The sequence below is a fragment of the Ornithodoros turicata genome, chromosome 6 (genome assembly GCF_037126465.1).
Source record: "Ornithodoros turicata isolate Travis chromosome 6, ASM3712646v1, whole genome shotgun sequence".
NCBI lineage: Eukaryota > Metazoa > Arthropoda > Arachnida > Ixodida > Argasidae > Ornithodoros > Ornithodoros turicata.
The window spans coordinates 16,679,647-16,694,948 of NC_088206.1; the positions used below are offsets into that span (position 1 = coordinate 16,679,647).

The following is a 15,302-nucleotide window of genomic DNA, read 5'->3' on the forward strand; positions in this document are numbered from 1 at the left end:
TTTAGAGAGTGGTAAATCTCCACTACACTTGGCAGAAGTCTCCATAAAAATAATTCTTTGTAGTTTTCTGTTCGGGTAACGCCGAAACTTTCCGTCGCGTACGGTCAACGGAAGTGATAAAAACTTTCATGCTGTGAACCGTATCAAAGCTTGTACACTAATAAACAGCAGTTTCAGCGTTTTTATACCTTTTTATCGTTATTTTTCAGTTTCTAACTTGTATTGCGAACGCCGTCTCAATGTGGAGTGCTCACGTAGACGCAATTTTCAAAGAAATCCGCGATTTTTTTTTCGCGCGAGACATCAAAATTTGGCGTGAGTGTGACACACATAAAGTGAGTGTGAGGGTTATTAGGATAGAACGCGACAATGCTTTTGCAACGACAATGTGGGAGTTGAACGTCGCAAGGTTATCACACGCATCGAGGAAACATCTAAGTCAGCAAGACTAGCGTTACAACAACAGACGACACCGATTTCGTGTGAGCGACGTTCCTCTGTGCAGTTTATTGCGAAATTACTGCGAAATTTATTTCTACGTCCTGCGAAGGCACTGCATTAAAACGTCTTCAGTGCCTGTTGGAGGCGAATGACACCCGAAGAGTGTTGCCTCATTTCGAATACAGGACGTAATGCTGGATTAAGTACCGGCCCATAGGACTTCCTCGAGGTTCAGAAATCACCGCGAGGCCAACACTAATCTGAAATGGTCCTTACCTCAAAACCTCCCGGTGTTTCACATATACACGTATACATATACTATTCACAGTTACTTTTGACTCTTTCTAAAGACGAAAATGTATAATCCTGCAGTTCCGGTACAATCATCCGGACTGAAGCGCTAAAATGAGCTCCCGAATGTTCCCTGCTCAGCATTATTCTAGCCAGCGAACGTTTGAGTTATTATCGTCAGCTGAACGTCACCTCACCTCACCTCACCTCACTGTCGTCGACTGTTCATATTTACAAGCTGTTCACCGCGATCCGGCCGCGTCTTCGAATCAACAGATTGAAATCCAACACACGGCAAAAATCTTGCGCATTTATGTTGAAAAATCCGACCCTGTCCTTTTTCTTCGCATCTGCTCTTCGTGATATCGAACTCCAATATTGAGCAGCCTCTTTCTTCGGGCCTTGCTTGCTGTAGATTTATGTTGAAAGGTCAGGAGCATGTCACAGGTATTCGAAGAGTCCGGTTGGCGTGGGGTATAGTAGCTACACACGCGTACACTAAGAAACGTAAAAAAAAAGTAAAGAAGAGGACAATGAATAATAACAATCAGACCAACAAGCAAAACTGAGCTACAGCTAAAGTTCGATGCTAATGGGACATGGATATGACGGCTGTAAGTTGGGCTCCCGAAAAAAAATAAAAACGAAAGACTGGTCATTTTCTTGTGGCAGAAGGTAACAAAATATGACCACTGGATTTGGCACCAGCCTGATTATTAAGCGTACTGGTCACTCGAAGTAAACAACGATTGACATTGATTTGATTCGAACATTGATATGATTTCATTTGATGGTCACTCGAACTTCGCTTAAACAGCTGCCGCTAAACGAATGCTAAGTTTCAGAAGTTGTTGTTTCGGAACAAGGTCTTCATGGTTCCACTAGATCACACGGTCTTAGTTGCCGTGTCGGGGACTCGGGTTCTTCTTCGCATCGGACGGTGTAAAGAATATTTTACGAGAACGTGTTACCTGGCGCTCGCTCTAAGCATTACGGTCTACGCGTTCGTTTTCACGAATGCCACCGTGCTCCGTCATCCACCGCATCCACGACAGCACACCTTCTTTCCCGAAACCTCACGTCCTAATGACATGCTATCTAGGCGTGGGTATCAGTTCCATAGTGAGAAGTTGGGACTGTTTTCATCCATACTGGTTTCATCCACCGTTTCCGCCATAAGGATGACCGCTGCTCCATTGCTCTCGGTGAATGTGATTAGACGCTGATATTTAGAGCAGGAGCAAGAATTACATTAAAGCCTACTTCTCAAGGCATGTCCGTGCTAAGTCGTTATAAGAAAATTTATTAACGTCGGCGATTGGCTGGTTGCGTTGCTGGGACTTCCTCTACTCGAATGCAATGCATGCTATACAATAACTATACAATAGCTACATAATGCTATACACTAACTATAAACTTATGTATACAGTATAGCTGCAAGATTAGATATGCATAAGGTATGTAGGTATGTGCAGACGCTTATATGTACACAAGACACTAATATGTACAGTCAATATGTACAACCACATTGGTGACTATACAAGGTGTTTCTATTTTATCTGCAACAAATTTTCATAAAAAGGAGAGTTGCCTTAGGACGCTTTTACTTTCGCCATTGAATTACTCGATGGGGCTGTTACTAGGAAGCCGTATTTATTCTCAATTAGGGGACGAATTAACAGCGATATTTCAATCAACTTTTTAACTATTGACTTTAGAGAGCACATTGCAATTGTAATATTAAAGCCTGATCTTCACATGACGATCTCGAACCACTGACGAAGGACGAAAGTAAGCGCAGCGCGCGCCACAGAACTGATTATGCGAAAAGAAGAAAGCGAGAAGACAAAAGGAAAGATGTTTACTGCTGGGAGGACAACCTGAGGGTTGGGTCACGAACCGATAATCTTCGCAATCGCGAATAATCGCATGCAGGGAAGGTTCAGTATGCTTTGGAGAACGTCTCGTCTTTCACCGGTAACCACGGGTCCCTTAAATCTTCCGCAGTTATCATGCGGGTCTCTGCCGTCGCATCCATGCGCACACGAAAGCGGCACGGCAGTCTGACGGCTTGCGCCACGATGAGGTTGCACTCTACACTCCTAAAAATGAACTTCACCGCATAGCACGCTCCTAGCCAACAATAATCTCGAATGATATCGTTATCTGCCCTGGTTTGTTGAAAACAGTAGGCGTACGCCTTTTTTGTGAGAATTATGAACAGCATAAGTGTCACAAAAAAGGCGTACGCCTCCCGTTTTCAACAAATCAGGGCAGATAACGATATCATTCGAGATTATGGTTGGCTAGGAGCGTGCTATGCGGTGAAGTTCATTTTTAAGAGTGTAGAAACAGAACTTCACCGCACAACACACTCTCCGCCTAACCATGCAGTTGTCGCTTCTATTTTCAGGAGAGAGAGGGCAGCATACACCATTTTGTGGCGACTAACACGTATAAAAATTGTCACAAAAAGGTGTACGCTGTGTACCCGTTTTCCAACAAATCAAGAAAGAGAAGGATGACACCATGAAATGTGGTTGTATTTTATCGCTTTATGTACACACTTAAAACAGAACTTCATTGCCTAGCACTCTAGTAGTCAACCGCCATCTCGAATGAAATCGTTTTTCTCCCCCGATTTGCTGAAAACGGGATGCGTACGTCTTTTTGTGACACTTATAAATTTATGCTAGTTCTTACAAAAAGGCGTACGTCCCGCGCTTTTCACAAATCAAGAGTGATAACGGTATCGTTCCGTGCAATGGTTGGCCCTCAGCGTGCTATGCGGTGAAGTTCTATTTTAGTTCCCCTGTCACACGCGCAGTCTTCAATGATCATTGAAACCAATGGCCACTGAACATGCGCGTGGCGCCATCTAGCGTGAAACGTGTCAACTTCTCAAAGGACATTGGATCCAATGCTTACTGACAGGTTGACACGTTACACGCTAGATGGCGACACGCGCATGTTCAATGGCAGTTGGTTTAGATAATTATTGAAGACTGCCCGTGTGGCAGTGTATATGAATCTGAACGGTGGTCGGCCTTGGGTGTGTTATGCGGTGAAGCTCTATTTTCAGGGTGCAGGTCTACCGACGCGTAATTCTCGACCAAGCGCAGGCTCGAGACGTATGTTACGACAACCATTAAAGAATGAATTTTTGTTTTTTAACGGTACACTTAACTTTACCGGCATCTCTTTACACACGGTACGCGAGTCTCGTATTCCGAGGCGTTTCCTTGCAACAACCCGCGCTCCGACCAAGTAGTTGGATGGTGGTGTCTTTAATTCCCTCGCATCCTGCGCCATCGCTCACGGCAAACTCTGATAGATTGCTCCACCTTTCTACCGTCGCAGCTTTTTCTGCCGGTCATTCATCATTCGATGCTGCACTCACTCTCCGCTAAAAATCGTCCCGAGAGGGAGTTTATACTGAGGAGAGTGAAGGCATTAAGTAGGAGACTTCACTGTCATATAGATCGTACATTAGGGAGGTGAAAGTTTCATTCTAAAATCTCGAAGCATCCGTGGCGTTAAATGCTCTCAGGGAAGGTGATCACCTCGGTCTATGATCAGCATGAGTAGGAGACACGCTTGAAAACATTACCAATATTCTTTGCAGGCACTTTACATTGTGGCAACCATGTGACAACCGTGTGCAACCGCGGCCTTTTCTTTAATGGACTACGAGATAGAAACTCAATTTTAGTGACATCTATGCAGACTGTGTTCGAAACTTGCCGATCACACAAGGTCCAACGGAAAGAAGCTACCTTGGATCGGATCGCATCTAACACTAACTCTGTTGTGCTTGCGTAACCCTTACTGCCTGATCAGCTTATACCACTACAAACTAGATATCCTTTTCAACACTATTTAGTATTTTATTCCACATGCGAGGACTGCGTGAAGATCATGTGTCCCATGACTTTTTTTGTTTTGTTGCCCTTTGTTTCAAAAACCGGAACTGCCTAGAACTGCATTATTGCAGGCTTCGCCGTGCTATGTATTTACGAAGTATCACCACACCACTTTGATATTCTGGGCAACTTTTTAGCGGCAATCGAGGAATGTAGAAACTTTGTCAAGTGTGGTTAACACAAGTGATAAAAAGATAAAAACACTGAAACCACTGTTTATTAACGTACAAGCTTTCTTGCAGTATTCTGCATTTGGTCAGGCACCTGACGAGATGCAGACTACTGCAAGAAAACTTGTACGTTAATGAACAGTAGCTTCAGTGTTTTTATCTTTTTACCAACTTTTTAGCGGTCAGATGGACTGGCGAATGCTGTGTGGTTAAGTTGATTAGTCATTAAAAATGGTTTAGAGAGGGCGGATGCATAATGTTACACCGGTGACATTTATCTCCTGCGTGGAAACGTCTGCAACTGTGGTTTCACGTTACATTCAGCCCTCCAATCGGCCAGTCATTTCGTTCCATGTCCTTCCTTCATGACGTCACGGGTGTCTTTGGCCAATGAAGTCGCACTATACACTCTCTCTGCTGTCTACGTTTCTTTTATAAAATTCCCAACGGGTCCAATCTACGACGGCCGCGTACGTTTTACACACGACACGATGATGATGATGATGACCATTGAATTTTATTGGCGCAAAAGCAACTCAGGCTAAAATGCGCCAAAACTATGGTAAAATTGTGACTAGTTAAAAATCAGATGTTTATACTAAAATAATATGCTTGATATAAACAAAGACATGATATGATAAAATATGCCTGTTAAACTATATAGATCTCGGATAAATATCTAATGTCTCTCAAAAAGTTCTAGATTCTGAAAAATGGCAATAGTGGAAGTCACCTCGCCACCATAGAAACACCCGGAGACCACTCGGACCACCGCAATCGTCACCACACAGTCACCCCTCTACCCCCATCATTCCAAGCAGCAGCAGCAGCGTCACCCTTGGCAACCGGCAAATGCTTTCCTCCTTCCCTTTGGTCGATGTGAGCCTCTCTTCTGATAAAGGGAAGAGGGGGGCAAGAGAGCGCATGCCCCGCTCGCCTCTTAACAGCCAGGCTCCCTGAATTCCGCGGGAACCCCTTTCAGCCCGTCGCTCCAATACTCTTCCTTTTTCTTGTATTTTATTTGGCCCTCTTTATTACTGATCCTTCTCGAAGCGCACGCAGCTCTGGCTCCATAGCGCACGCAGCACGCGAGATCCTTGTACAGAGACACACTGGACGTGGATCACTCGAGTTATGATTATAAACACTGAAATACTCATAACTTGTTACTCTCGCGATACTTTTTTCCGAGATATTTTGAGGTGCGGTGAGCTATACTTTTGGAATCAATGTAATTTTAGCTATGACGACTAATTTGTGGGCTAAGCGAGTCAATTTTTCGACTAACTGAAATAATGTGAATGCTACTATTAATATTACATATTACTTAATTGTTAATATTACTATTAACTGACGCGAAGCTCACCAGATTTAATATATGTAATATATCGCAATTCTGCTCGTACCCCAAGCTGTCCCATTAATAATAATAAGAGTTTATTTTACCACCGAGTTGGTAGGAGTCTCAGGCAATGAACTATTAACTTGTGGGTGGAGCAAGGTGAACTACAAGTGATAATTGCTCATAAAAGAACTCTGAACACTCATTCAGATTTGAAAATCCCTTGTGTGGAATATGTTTCCAAATTAATAATAATAATTAAATAATAATCGGGAGCGGATTAATTAATAGTAACGAAAGCGTACTCTCGTTGCGCATTGAGAGAATAGAAATGAAAATGAGAACAGAAAAAATTCCCTCTGCCCTCTCGTATGTGTAACAGGTATGTGTGATCATTGCTCTGCGGGGGTGCCGAGCTACCGGGTGGAGGGGATACGTTTATGGGTATACACCCCCACCAACAACAACAACTTGATTAGGAGATGATGAATGTGGAGTTTCATCGCCAGCGGCAGTTTTAAGATGATGAATGGGTATGGGTATTAATATAGCCGAGCTGTATTAGGCAATCTCAGGAATTTCAGGGACAGGGGTGTTGCAAAAAAAACATTGGGTGTGCGGCCCCCGGGGTATATAGAGAAATCCCCGCGTGTAACGCTCCGCACATACGCAAAGTGTTACAAGAAAGGGCGTGCGCCCTCCGTCCCCAGCAAATCAGAAGAGAGATACGTATGATTGCTTTCGCCAGCCTTAAATGGGTTATGCGGGGAAGTTTTGTCCTTAGAGTTCACATAAAAACCTGGCTTTAGATCTCCTCCAGAACTTCACCGCGTAACACGATTTGCGCCGAGTGATGTAGTTATGTGATTTGAGGAGACAGCGGGGCGTACGCCTTTTTGTGAAGACTCATAGGTATCTAAATTGTCACCAAAAGGCGCACGCTTCCCATTTTCGATAAATAAGGTAAGACAACGACATATTTCTGAACGGCGGTTCGTTCTGAGCGTGTTGTGCGGTGAAGCTCGGTTTTTACAAGCTAGAAACAGATGGTGGTGGTAGTGCTCGTGAAAGAGCTCGCCGTTGTCTGCCTCACAGAGGTGGGCATCGTCACGACTAACGCTCTGCGGGGAACGTGCGTCCTGGGCCGACTTCTAAGGGAACTGTACCGACATATGTCTGACAGCGTCTGAGGAAAAAGAGAGGCGTACACCTTTTTGGAACGCTAATGCAGTTCCAAAAAAGGCGTACGCCTCCCGTTTTTAACCAGTCAGGGGCAGAACGGTGTCATTCTGGATGGGGATAGGATAAGAGCATGCTACACTCTTAAAAATGAACTTCACCGCATAGCACGCCACTAGTCAACCATCATCTCGAATGATATCGTTATCTGCCCTGATTTATTGAAAACGGGAGGCGTACGCCTTTTTTGTGACACTTATGCTGTTCATAATTGTCACAGAAAAGGCGTACGCCTCCCGTTTTCAACAAATCAGGGCAGATAACGATATCATTCGAGATGATGGTTGACTAGGGGCGTGCTATGCAGTGAAGTTCATTTTTAAGAGTGTACGTGGTGAGGTTATGTTTTTAGAGTGTAGAGTACAACGTTGTCTTAGCGATTTGACGATGGAGCGGAGTGTACGCCCTTCTGTGACCATTACCAATAACACAAAATATTACAAAAGACGTACGCCCCCACCTTAGATGACCCAGGAGAGATAAGGATATTATTCGTAATGATGGTTTGGCTAGCAGGGTGTTATGCGGTGAAGTGTGGTACAGTGCATGGTGATATCGTGGTTATCATTCCTGATCTGTGCGATTTGTGTTATCACTCATGACAGGTGTAACAAAAAGGCGTACGACTCCCGTTTTCAACGAATCAGCGGAGGGAACGATCGTCATTTGGGCTGGTGGTTGGCTAGCAGCCTGTTATGCGGTGAAGCAGAACGTGTTATGCGTTGATGCTGTCTTTTAGGAGCGTATAATTCATCCTTCGAGTGACGCTTTTCCGGGGCGGCTTTGCTCCCGTACACTCTTAAAAATGAACCATAGATTGCCACAAAAATGGCGTACGCCCCCCGTTTTCAACGAAGGCAGATAACGTTGTAATTCGTGATGACGGTTGGCTAAGAGCGTGCTATGCGGTGAAGCTCTGTTTTTAGAGCATATAGGTGTATCTAATCTAATTCTGCCGAGATAAGGCTGACGAACACAGCTGCCTCAATTATACTATTCCATTACTTTGTGTCGGTTAGGTTCTCCAATGCTCCAAAAGCCGCCGCGATGTGAAAAATTGTACTCCATTTTTGTCCATAAATGTCACAATGTGCAATCGAATGGCAGTGAGGCAGTACGATATAAAACGCGGCTGTTTACGTTGTAAGTGTGACGTAACATTTGCACAACCAAGATATCCAGGACAGACATCAATTTAAGGGCATTTCTGCTATGTTTTTGTATTGCCCTTATTATTTTCCTGTCAGCAATGATTCGATGTTATTACGAATATATACATATATAAAATATTGATACACCTTGTTCAACCTAAATTTCCCTTAGGAGACAGAACGAGGGCCTCGCGTTACGCCGAAATATTTGGCGAATGTCTTGCAAAAGAAGTAAGAGTCAAGAAAGCTTGTGTAATGAACTTTTAGGTAATATTTCATTGACCATAAGGAGAAGACACGAAGACAGGGGACACAAAGTTCGTCGAGGAAACATTACCTACAAGGCTATATGCCCACATTAGAAACAGAAAAATATGATGTGATGTGATGTAATAGAAGAAAAAAAAAAAAAAAGGGTATTTAAGTCACGACAAAGTCAGATTGGCCACCCAAGACCACTTAGCCGCAGTTTCAGACATATGTCGGCACAGTTCCCTTAGAAGTCGGCCCAGGACGCACATTCCCCCAGGGCGTCAGTCGTGTCGTGACGAGCCCTTTCACCAGCACCACAACCTAGTCGAAAAAAAAAAAATAAAAATAAAAAAGTGGAAGTGTAGCGACCGCCTTATTCCGCTGTTCTTCTGGAATGAAGGCTTCATGTTGTGCGTGTTTTTGTCTATTTGTAACTACAGTTTCTGCCAGAATCACGTTAGGACAGTTTTCGTTTCGTGTTAGCGCCGCGAAGCAACTGTGGCTATGGGCGGTGTACACAGGTGGGCAGATGGAGAGAGGACAGCAGGAAGGAGTTTGGGGGACAGGGGGCTTAGTATGCGTCCTGGGCAGACTTCAGGAGGAACTGCGTCGACATTCGTCTTGAAAGTCTATCGGAAAAAAGCACAGGGAAAACCTGAGACAGCACAGCCGGTGACGGGATTCAAACCCGCCTCACCTCCAAGCCTCGACGTGAAAGGCGACCATCCTAACCACTACGCCACGCGAGCTGGTTATAGGACGGTGATCAAAGTGACAAAACTAGTCGACGATCTAGTAAAAGGTAATAAAAGTAAAATCGATCCAGTAAAGGTTTGCAAGACCCTCTCAAAAGTTCACACACAGCGCTGTGGTTAACACCCCGGTTTCTGCGTCGTAGATTTTTGTATCTTCTTTGAAATAGGGTACCAGGTACTTCTGACCCTTTCATGATGCCACAGGGCACTCCACGACGGCTCTAGTCACGTAACGTAACGCCAGTTACCACTCTTCGGGCGGGGGACGACATTGCTGACGACCAAGCAGACGTTTTTGCAACTGCGACTAACATTTTCTTTGGAAAAGAGTGAAGTCCGTTCATGTCCACTTGAAGTTGCAAAGCACGTTCAGCCCGTTATGAAACCCGCTCGCCCATCTTGCGAAACAAACAGACAGTCCCGCACAGCGTCCCCGCAACGCTTTAAGGTACGTTTTGACGAAACTGAACAAAACTCGGCACGGTTTCAGGATTAGAAACCGCCTACGGGTCTTTCGCCCCTTCAAGCCTGGGCTTTGGTGGCGAAAACTCCGGGTTTTAATCCCGAGACGTGTGTGTGCGTGCGTGAGACAGAGAGAGTGCAAAAGACAGAGGAGGAGACAGGCGGGAGAGAGAAAGAGGTTGATGGCGATGACGATAGTGAGGAATGTCGAGCGAAGGCGCAACTGAGCCCCCCTGCGGATGGGATTATAATTACAGCCTCCACTCTCTACCTCTTTCCACACTGCAACGACGACGGCATTTTGTTTGCTGTTTACTTGATGCCTCGAGGGCAGGGAGCGACGCCAGCGCTGCATGGCGGCCATGGCGGCTGAAGGCGTTCCTGCTTTGACGTTGGCGGAAGCTGTCGTTCTCGCCGTTGTCGTCGGTGATTGTAATGTGTGTCAAAATATATATATTTATATAAAAAGAACAGAAATATGTGAAGCGAGTATGAGAGTCGGCAGGCTGGTATTTGGGGGTTCCGAGGTTCTCGAGTTCCCGATGTGTTATGTATGCACAGTTGGAGTGAAGATGACCGGTTCCAAGACATCTTATTTTGTGCGTAAATTCATGTTCGGAATCACATTAGAATTAACGCAGTGCAGAGGCCATGCACATACGTGGGGCTCCACTAGGCAAGAGTCGTACTATGGGTTGGGATTAATATGGTACACAACGATAAGAAGCACGACAACAATTAAAAAGGGTGGTGACTTCATGCTAAAAAGAAAACAAAATAAGATAAAGGGAAACAGAGAGGTGTGAAAGGAAGAATGAGACCTCATGAGAAAACAAGAAACGCAAGAGGAACGATGAAGCAAAGTACAAAGCGGAAACGGCTCCGAAGAAAAACATGAGATGCACAAGGATGATTCTTGGTATAAAACGTGTGTTATCGTTTTTCCAACCACTCAGCAGGATATATTACAGTTAATGTGTAGAAAGAAGATGGGGTGTCTTATCATAATTACGTCTTATCATAACGTACGATTAAACAAAGGAACCGTATATCACCTGCAGCTGCGCATGCGCGCTTAAAAGCAACTTCACCACATAGCACGCTAAGCACAAACCGCCATTCAGAATGATACCGTTTTCTTTCGTGATCTGTTGGAAATGGGAGGCGTACGACCCCTTTTTTTGGCAATTTGGATATATGTTAGTTGCCATAAAAACGCGTACGCCCCTCTGTCTTCTCAATTCAGAAGTACCGACAGCATGTATCATTCGGCGCAATGGTTGCTGTAGAGCGCGTTATATACGGCGAATCCCTGCTTCTAGAGTGCAGTACAATGTACTGCATTCATTTGCAGAGCTTTGCGCGCATATTCTACTTTCCTAGATTTTCACTCGTCCACTGGTAAATATCCTGCACTCCAAGAACAGAACTTCGCCGACGCCATTGCACGGGATAGTACCGTTACAACCCTTGATTTGTGGAAAGCGTGGGGGCGTACTCTCTCTGCGAGAATTAATCTAACTGCATAGGTGTCCCAAAAAGGCGTGTGCCTTGGCGTTTTGAGGCGTGCCTTGGCGTTGGAGAGAGAACGATGTGATTCGGGATGGTTAGTTTATACTAGGAGCGTGTTATGCGGCGAATGCTGTTTTAAGAGCGCAGGAAGAGCAGGGCGTACGCCTTTTTGCGACAAGTGACCTAACCGCATAAGTGCCACAAAAAGGCGTACGCGTCCAATTTTTAACAAACCACGAAAGAGAACAATATCACGCGGATTTACGGTTGGCTAGAAGCGCGTTATGCCGTGAAGTCGGCCCAGGACGCGCTATCTACCAGAGTAACATGCCGCCACACCGGCAGGCAGACTGCTCGGTAATAGAAGCGGAGGTGGAATCCAGAGCCTCGCCCTCGCAAGGAAACAGAACGAACTAGACAGAGAACCACATACACCATGTGTTACCACCATCTGTTTTAAGAGTGTGATAGAAAAAGGTGCATAAAACTTTCGCGTACTCTGAACTTAATCGTAACTTCTAGGCAAGGAACGCACGTACCAAGGGAAGTTCGCGTACTCCACCCAGGATACGCACGTCATGAAACCGAGAAGCGTGCGAAAGAAGAAGAAGAAGAAAAAGAGCGCAGATTCTTGTTCATCCATATTGGTATCACGAACAGCGCGCCTATTTCCTTCCCTAAACCCGCGCCTAACTCGCGTAAATTCACGAAGAACGTCCCTCGGAGCAGAAGCCTATCAAACTTTTGCTCGACGTTCACACGTTAAGGCGCCACATACAAGCTCGCACAATCTGTATTCTGCTCCATGCCTCGGAGTTCGAGATCGCGTTCATCATTCTTCTGTTGCATATTGTTCGAGGGAAATGTTCCTTGTAGATATAAATTCGAAGACACGAAGGGGTTGATAACAACACCCCGTTGGCATGTCCTACCTTGTACTTTTGGTGACAAAGTGGTGTTGTATTGACGAAAAATTTAACCTCTTAAGAAAGAAAGAAAGAAAGAAAGAAAGAAAGAAAGAAAGGAAAAACGGTATCCTGAGGATGAGGCCGATATCTCACTATAAATTTCCTACGTCGAAATTTATACATGTTTATACATACAATTTATACATAAATTTATACATGTTACATGTATAAATTTCCTACTTTACGGCATGATTAGTAATATTAAATTTTACATGGAAATTTCACGATTTTCGTCTGTGGCCTCTCCGACGGCTTTGCGCACGAAAACCTCTTGTCTTTTCTTTATTAAACACAGCCGTACTTTTATTAAATGTATTTTGTACGAAACGCATTTTGTGAAATTCACAGAGTATGAAACACGTCTGGACGCGTGCGGCACTAACGTCTTCAAGATAAAAGACGGCCTGCGCCATGCCTCCTTTCTCACGTTCGCTAGAGTGTCGTCTGCTAGAACCAATCGTTGCAGACGATCTCAAGCACAGAGAGCCTGTGCCTACGGGTGACTGTCCATGCGGCTGATAGGGGCTAGTTACGATGACTACGGACACCCAAAGCGTGGTTGTGACTTGCGAGATTTCTAATGACTAAGTCACGTGGGCTAGAGGTCATGTCTTTTAGACTAGACTAGACTATACACTAGAGATCAGGCCGGTTAATGACCAGGAAGGCGGGAATATTTCGACCAATTTTGAAGCCCTGGAAGGGAAGCCGCAGAAGGTATTTCTTTAAAATGCGCTCCTCCGCTAAAACATGGCGAGCTTACTTTTTCTCCAAATCGTGGGTTCCTGAACGACGATTCCCGTAAGCTTTTTCCGCAAGCAATACCGTAAGAAGATTCCCGCAAGCAATGTTCGTGAAAAGAAAAGTTCCCCAGTCTCCACAACGTCAGATTATTGGTGTTTGCTTCGCAGACCATTGCGCACATTCCATTTGTATACCTGTAGGCTCAAGAGATGTGAGTAATACCTTTAACTATTAGGGTTACCGTCGGTATGTTGTTATCCTGACTGTAAACCCGGCCCTATGGTGCTGTTAGCGACCGGCAGTCCTCAACACACAGAGAGACTTCGACAGGTAGAGCGCTCAAACGTAAGTGATAAAGTAACCGGCAAGACCGAGGCGCCGATATGCATACTCACCTTCGCATGGAGATCCCAACATCGGGTGCGGTGCTCTGGGATGTGTTGTCACACAGGGCACTCATTCGACAGGTTGGTTCCCGAGTCAGCCTGAAAGTCGACGAAAAATATATTGAAGATACGAGACCCGCATATAGGATGTAACGTATACCGCGGCATGTACACTCTAAGAAAAAAAGGATGTGGTAACTTCAATAGTTACCACCTAGGTCAACATAGCGTCTGATAAAGGGTGTAAAAGGGTGGTAAAAGCAATTATCATATATCGAAATTGCTACAAAAAGGCGTACGTGCCTCTCGCTCATCGAATCAGAAGCGGTAACCCTATCATTCGTGGCAGAGGGTGAGGTAGCAGGTAGAACTTTGCAACTTTTTAGGCACAACATATGCGACTTTTTAGGCACAACTATTACCTCCTAAAACGTGTAGCTGCTCCACCCGTTATTCTAAGAGTGTACTAGCATCAGATGTGGGTGCTTTAATATGGTGCTAAGATACGTGGGTTAAATGAAATAACCGGTTGTTAAATGAAATAGCCATTAAATGAAATGAAATAACCGTGCTTCCTGTCAAGCTTGGTATGCCACACATTTGGTATTATTGCCAAGAAGAGCACTTTACAGGAGCCCTCGTTCAAATTGCCGCAGACGTTGTATTGCACACAAAGAATGCGATACGACCCGGTCGCATGGAACAGGAACTTTTGTAACCTATGTCACGGAACAGATCGTATTACAACTTTCCCACCAAAAGCGTTTTACTGCTGAAAAAATTTTTATAATTTTATTTATTTATTTTTTGACTGCGAGTGTTTACAAAAAAACACTGATGCTCAACTTGATCAACACGAACGCCGTTGCACAACGTTTTGATTGCGGTAACCATTGGATATAGGAGTGTTTTCAATATATATTTAAAATGTCCACTTTAAAAAAAATCACTCTTGTTTTTCAAGCTGGAACGGCTGGACACGATACGTAGTTCACCGCTTTCATTAACTTTGAGAAGTCGTGCAAGACTCGTCGCTGTTGATCTGTTTATGACACGCTCTAAGACCACGTGACACGTCCCCAAGAAGAGAAGAGAAGAAAAAGAAACAGAGAGAACAGCTAAATCTCTGCTAAGACTACGAATTCGAACATGCTGACGAAAACGTTTGGAAGCCCAAATGCCTTTCTTTTTCTCGCTGCTCACTGATTTCTCCTTTTTTTTTTTTTCTCGCGACAACTCAGCGGCACAACCCCGCCGGGTATACGGTCATTACGAAGCCATTATTCTTCATAAAGAACCGCGCCTTCTCGCCTCCTTGCCAATCGGCCTTGCCTTTTTTTTCTTTTTTCTTCTGTGCAAGGATGGCACGGAGGCGTTTAAGTCACAGATACATCCCAAGGGGCGCTGCAAACAGCGATAAGCCAATCAAACGCCGCTATATAGCAGAAACGCTTATGTGGGTCGTAGCAAACGTCGTCTGCTATCTTGTCGTCTGAATTGTCGGGGCCATCCGTAGGCTACGGTGATGGTGGCAGGGGCAAACGGTAAATGGTAGGTTGTGGCGGATTGTGGTTGACAATCACGGGATAGCGGTAGGCGGGGTGAAGTTGTTGCGTCTTCACGCTTGAAAGCGGACCGCGTAATATACAAGGCGTTTTATTTCTCT

General features: G+C 44.8%; 1 protein-coding gene across 5 annotated transcripts in view; it reads right to left on the reverse strand.

Annotated features, from left to right (window-relative positions):
* Nucleotides 1–15,302, reverse strand: part of LOC135399284 (myelin transcription factor 1-like protein) — a 143,826-nt gene that overhangs the window by 55,333 nt on the left and 73,191 nt on the right. For all 5 annotated transcript variants that reach the window (XM_064631125.1, XM_064631124.1, XM_064631122.1 and 2 more), the window contains exon 3: nt 13,646–13,735. The gene's annotated coding sequence lies outside the window, so the exon portion shown is untranslated. The remainder of the gene's footprint in view (nt 1–13,645; nt 13,736–15,302) is intronic.